This window comes from Nycticebus coucang, chromosome 21 (genome assembly GCF_027406575.1).
Source record: "Nycticebus coucang isolate mNycCou1 chromosome 21, mNycCou1.pri, whole genome shotgun sequence".
Classification (NCBI taxonomy): Eukaryota; Metazoa; Chordata; class Mammalia; order Primates; family Lorisidae; genus Nycticebus; species Nycticebus coucang.
Genome location: NC_069800.1, coordinates 22,151,884 through 22,158,136, shown reverse-complemented (window position 1 = coordinate 22,158,136; position 6,253 = coordinate 22,151,884). Strand labels below are relative to the sequence as shown.

The window sequence follows — 6,253 nt, the reverse complement described above, 5'->3', positions numbered from 1 at the left end:
CAACGGTCTGAGGGACAGTGAATTGGCCCCCTGTTTAAAAAGTTTGAGGACACCTGTCTGCTTTGAGAGCTTCCATAACAAAGAAAGATCCCAGCTGGGAATCCCCAAGAAAGCCATAAAAGTTCTCCGTGGGAGTTGACATGGTGAACTTCCATGCTCAGTGGGCACCTTTGTTGAGTTACTTTGTGCCAGGTTAGTAAAATCTTTCCTATTCCTTAAAACTACAGAGGATCCAGAGGCAGGCAGGGTGGGGAGAGGGGAAGAAATAGAGCAGAAGCCGTACTTCCACCCCAGGCTCCTCACTCAGGGTTCCTGGCTACAGCCTACTGACTGGGACTGTGTTCAGTTCCACCAACACTCTGCTCACATTTGCCAACCCATTTCCTCTGCTAGCATCTGCATTTCTTCTAGGGGCAGAAATTGCTCATCATCCAGCATCACAATATTATGATTCTGCTTTTAGATATCTTCTGCTGAGGAAGTAATCAGATCATTGCCCAGCATGCCTATAATACTGGAAGAAGGATCTCACCTCCTGGAATGCCTGGGAGGATGAAGTGTACTAACTCTAGGAAAATGCCTGGCCGGTGGTGGGTGCCCAGCAATGGGGTTTCCTCTCTTCCGCACCACACATTCCAAGTTTCCCGAGGGCGTTTTTATTTCCCACACTCTTGGTAGAGTGCACGGGACACTGTTAGTGTGCAGTGCATTGTTTATTGAAGAAAAGAATGGGTGAGAGGATCTAACCTGTTTCCCCGAAAATAAGACAGTGTCTTATATTAAGGTGTGCTCCCAAAGATGCGCTAGGTCTTATTTTCAGGGGACGTCTTATATTTTCTGTGAGTGGGTCTTATTTTCGGAGGATGTCTTATTTTCAGGGAAACAGGGTAGGAAGCAGCTCCCCAGAAGCTGTAGAGCCCTGCCCCATATCCCCTCTGGCCTTCATGTTGGGGGCAGGCAAGCTGCTAACTGCAATCACCTGCATCTGTTTGATCACGGTTTTTCTCTGCAATCCACACCTGCCTACATGGGGGGCGGGGGAGCGTGGAAGTGCAGAAAATTAATGTTCCACTTAAAGCATCCCTCAATCAGGTCAGGCTCAGTGGGTCATGCACTCTGGAGGCCAAGACAGGTGGATTGCTTGAACTCAGGAGACCAGCCTGAGAAATTTTCTATTTCTACTAAAAATAGAAAAACTAGGTAGGCGTGGTGGCAGGCACCTGTAGTCTCAGCCACTCAGGAGGCAGAGGCGAGAGGATCGCTTGTGCCCAAGAGTTTGAGGTTGCTGTGAGCTCTGATGATGCCACAGCACTCCACCCAGGGTGACAGAGTAAGGCTCTCTCTCAAGGAAAAAAAAAGCACCCCTCAATCAGTGACTGCTGGTAGTTGTGAATAAATATCCTACTTCTTTGTCCCTTGGGTGGGATAACTTTGAGGTCCATGCTCTATTTATGTGGGCTATCAGAGTTCTCTGGTGACCAATTTGGTCACTTTCTGGATGACTACCTGGCACTCACTTCCTTCCATACCTGTATTTCCTGGGATCCCTACCAAAAAGAAAACTATTTATATCCAAATCCTAGTCTCATGCTCAGCTTCTGGGAGAAACTAAATTAAGGTTGAATTTGAACTGTATTATAAGACCTGCTTAAGGGAGGCCCTTTTCTTCCCATAGCATCGATCTCTCTTCCTGCTTCATTTCAGATTTTTGTGTAATGTGTTGAAGGAGGAAAAATACTGAGGGTACCAAAAAATGTATATGCATTTTAAGAAAGGACAAACTGTATTAAATTTGTAATGCTTAAGTCATGTTTGACTTCTGCAATTGCAAGAGGTGCTCATGAGGACCTTTTGTTATTGGTATGTATTTGTTATTGGTATTTTGTATTCACCTTTTGTTATTGGTATGTATTATTACAATTTTAATACAGGCTTTTTCCTTTCTTAAAATGTGTATCCATTTTGGGGGCACTCTCTGTATATAATCTTTTCTCAACTCTCATGAATTCATAGTTGAGCCACTTTCCTGAAACACAAGACAGATTAGCAAGAGAAAAACCAGCAAGTTTAATAAGGCATGCCATGTTTATCATGGGGGAGGAAAGTAACTCTCACAAAGCACTGGCTGGAGACTTGACGCTTGAGCCTTGCTTAAATAGTATTTTAACAAACAGCAATAAATTTTAGAGCAGTGACAAGACAACTGAAAAGAGCACTTCCAGTCTCTCAAAGGTGTGAAAAATGTGGGAAGAAACTATGAAGTAAGGTCTGCTTGCATATTTTTTTTATTTATTTTATTTTTATTTTTATTAATCTTAAATCATAGCTGTGTACATTAATGCAATCATGGGGCACCATACACTGGTTTTATAGACCGTTTGACACATTTTCATCACACTGGTTAACATAGCCTTCCTGGCATTTTCTTTGTTATTGTGTTAAGACAATTATATTCTACATTTACTAAGTTTTACATATACCTTGTAAGATGCACCGCAGGTGTAATCCTGCCAATCACCCTCCCTCTGACCATCCTCTCTGTCCTCTGCTAGTGCCGTCTCTAGGTTGATAAGTGGCTGTCTCCAGGAAGGAGGATTTATGTTCTGCCTTTAGGCAGACAGAGGAAAGGCAGAAAGTGCCCCTATGATTCAGCTGCTTTTAGTTCAACAATCCCCAATATTTCAGGGAGAAATATTTTGGTTTCCTTCTGTGTAAATTACTTCGCCTACCTCAAATTCATTCTAGGCCTATCCTCTTGCCATTTCACAGCTCCCTCTATGCTGACTGGGACAGATATCTATTTAGTGGGCCAGTTTACTGGGGGCCAGACTCCACAGTGGCCTCACAGCCATTGTAAGAGCACTTACAATCTTACTGTCTTCATAACATGAAGGCAAACTCAGAGTCATCATCCTGGTCTGATTTATCTGCTATTGTGAAGACAGCAGCTGAATAGTGTTGCCTTTCTCTTTGGTTTTAGGAGTAAATCTTTTTGGAGATTCTTAGTGCATTTGCTGTGGGTCAATGTGTTTTTGTGGCTAAATTATATGTGAGGAAAGTACAATATGGTTGGAGACCCTGGAAGAACTTCAAGAAATTTTCAGGTTGCTGAAAATTGAACAAAATCAAGGTAATATTCATGGCTAGATAATTTGTAAAGGTTTATGGGAAAATGGGAGTTCTGAGTTTCCTAATCATATATTTAAAAATGGGATAAAACCTAATGCAGACTGAAATTTAAAAAATTAAAAGCCTTTAATTTTCTAGAGCATGAGTCTCTAATCAGTAAATTTTTACAGTCTTACCTGAATAGTGGGGTGGTTTGGAAGGTTTTCCCCACACTTCAATACTGAACCTGGCAACTTTGCTATTAAAACTTAAATCTGGGAGCCAGGCATGGTGGCTTGCACCTGCAGTCCTAGCTAAAAACAGAAATAGGAAGGAGGAAAGGTCAGATGCTCTTTTTGCATGATAAGGTTCAGAAGATACGCTAGTATAAGATTGACCATCATAGTATAAGAGTAGTTTGATTTACTTCTTTTATATCTTCTAATCTGGAGGCTAGTCCACAGCGAGGGCTGCTTTGCTCACATTCCAATCCCAAGAAATGCAGTTTCCTCTCATCTGTTAGCAGAACTGTAGGGTAGAGCATGGCTGACAACCGCCCATCCCAGCAGGAGAACCTTAGCCAGGGGATGAGGCAGGGGTTGAGACTTTTGGGGACTACTGGTTTGGTAAGGGAAAATGAATGAAGACAGGAGGGAGGGGAGATGGTGTGGGGTATGTGTCCCACCCACTGAATGTCAGGTGTGTGTCCTGAGACACACAAATGAAACCTGAACCTGGGGTGCTTCTGGGCGAGTGTCCGAATCATCCCAAGACCCTGTATGTCTGGGCTCATGTCACTGGAACCAAAGCAGAGAAAGAACAGAGCATCATTCAGCTGTGTCTAGGGAGGAGTGAGTGTGGGGATATGTGTGTGTCTGGCTGGGGAAGACAGAAGGACATCTTTTCCTTTCTCTGGTTACCCTCCCATACCTGGATTTCTTCAGTCTGAAAGGTGGGCCAGGAGAGCCAGGCATGAATCTGACTAGTATCTTCAATTCTTGTCTTTCAAGATAAGCAGATCAGTGCCTGGGCTGCAATTTTCTTCTGCCAATTTTTGTACTGGAATTTATGTATCACTTGATAGCTTTTTAAGCAGTATATTGGCAGTAGCTTAAATATGGCTACAAATTCTTTGTTGCTCCTCCTGTTGAGAGGAAGAGTCTAATTCTGGACTAACAGAATGTGGGTGAAGCGATGTCCTAGAACTTCAGAGGCTTGGTCTTAGGAAATCTGTGGCTTCTGCCTGGGTCTCTTTCAACACTCTCTGTGGGAGTCCTAAGCTACTATGTAAAAGTCCAACTACTTTGCCTGCCATGTTAAGAGTCACATGTGACATGTGAGTGTTCTGGCCAGCAGTCACAGTGGACACCAGCCTTCCAGCCAACAAGGTGCCAGGGATGTGGGTAAAGCTGTCTTGGACTCCAGAACAGCCCATCCACCAAGTTGCCTCTGGGGATGCCACGTGGAATAAAAGAATAAACTGCCACAACATCATGAGAAAAAATGAAATGATTGTTATTTTAAGCCACTCACTTTTGGAGTAGTTTGTTAAGAAGCAACCAATAACTGAAATATTAGCACGGAGGAAAAACATATTTGGCCATCTGAGCAGGTGCTGGGTGCTGCTCCTTTCTCTCCGCTCAGCTCACCACACTGTCTTCTCTGTGGCTTTCTGGGGCTCCCAGACAGGGGAATGCAGCACCAGCACCTCCACCAAGCAAAACTTTGGGAAAAGCCTGGAATGCCCAAAGTCCTCAGAGAATGACTCTGGACTTCTGCTCTAGAAAAAAAAAAATTGATTACCTAACTTGACTTAAAAAAAAAAAGTATTGACTTGAATAGCTACTCCAATTGAAAGAAGAATCAGGTGAGGAAATAAAAGTATGAAGGAGAGTTACAAAAGAGAATTGGATTTTTTTTTAAAAGCTGCCTTGTAGTCCACAGGTTATCAGTTTTTATTTAAAAGCACCAGAAGCAGGAAAATGAACAAGGGCTCTCCATGCACCCAAGGGGAGTGGGTGAGATTTTGCCACGGGTCTGTGCCTTATAGTCAGAGGTTCTTTCTCCCTGGTGGTGGACTTGCTATAGTGATGGCTCCAGGAAGAGGCCCAGAAATGGACATTGTAATGATTTTAACTCCCTAAACCATTCTTGTTTACACAGGCCCCTCCATTTCTCATATTTACCTGGATAAATTAACTGAAATTGGGAAAGTTATGAACTCAGGCTGCCCTCCCACCTCTGTTTTAGGCAGTGTTCTACTCTACACAGCAAGTCACAAAACCGAGCTCTCTCTCTTTTCTGCCCACAGCGATTTTCACAAGCTTTACCTAGAAGGAGCTCATCTTTCATTCAGACTTTGAGCCAGGACTCACCAATGCTGCCTTCCATGCTCCCCTCTTTGCAATACCCTCATCAATATGGTGCTCAAATTCCAGACACCTGTGAGGTATAATTGCATGGCTGGTCTGTTCATTAAGCCCTCATCTGAGATTTGGATGCCTTCCCCTTCCGGTATGTTTGTACAAAGTATGCTGGATCCTCTGGAAATGGAACTCCCTAATAAGGCAGGGACCATATCCAGAGGAATCTAAACACTTGGACCATAGACAGGTCTGGATTAGTTCATGCAAATTAATGAGTGTGGCTAGTATGTAGATGTGCGGTGTTTATAAAGCACTTTTGATGTTAGGTTTATTTAAGCCTCACAATTGTTTAGCAAGTTAGGAGATAATCACATTTTATGGAGGAAGACCTGAGGTTTGGAAAAATTATGCCCAACGTCATAGAGCTACTTAGGGACAGAGTTGGGCTTCAAATCTAAGTTGTTTGATTCCAAACTCTGTGCACACTCACCATTTCATTCTACTTTCTAATTGTGATTGATATTAGAAATTAACTTCTTATCCCTAAGTTGGATTTTTAAGCAGGCAAGCAGGATATTTTTCTACCTATGCATTTTAGCTGGAGAACAAACTGCAGAGCATTGAAGTCACACAGATTGATATCAACTCTGCTCTCATCCCATTCCAACTGATTTGCCATGTGTTTTTATTTATTTTTTAATTTTAATTTTAATTTTTGAGACAGAGTCTCACTGGATCACCCTGGGTAGAATGTGCAGCATCAACATAGCTCATAGCAA

General features: G+C 42.8%; 1 long non-coding RNA gene across 1 annotated transcript; it reads left to right on the top strand.

Moving 5' to 3' along the window:
- The first annotated feature begins 201 nt into the window (after positions 1-201).
- On the top strand, positions 202-5,240 carry LOC128573842 (uncharacterized). Its single transcript, XR_008376560.1, has 3 exons — positions 202-590; positions 2,981-3,130; positions 4,462-5,240. It is a non-coding gene; the product is annotated as an uncharacterized LOC128573842 (long non-coding RNA).
- Positions 5,241-6,253: the final 1,013 nt, after the last annotated feature.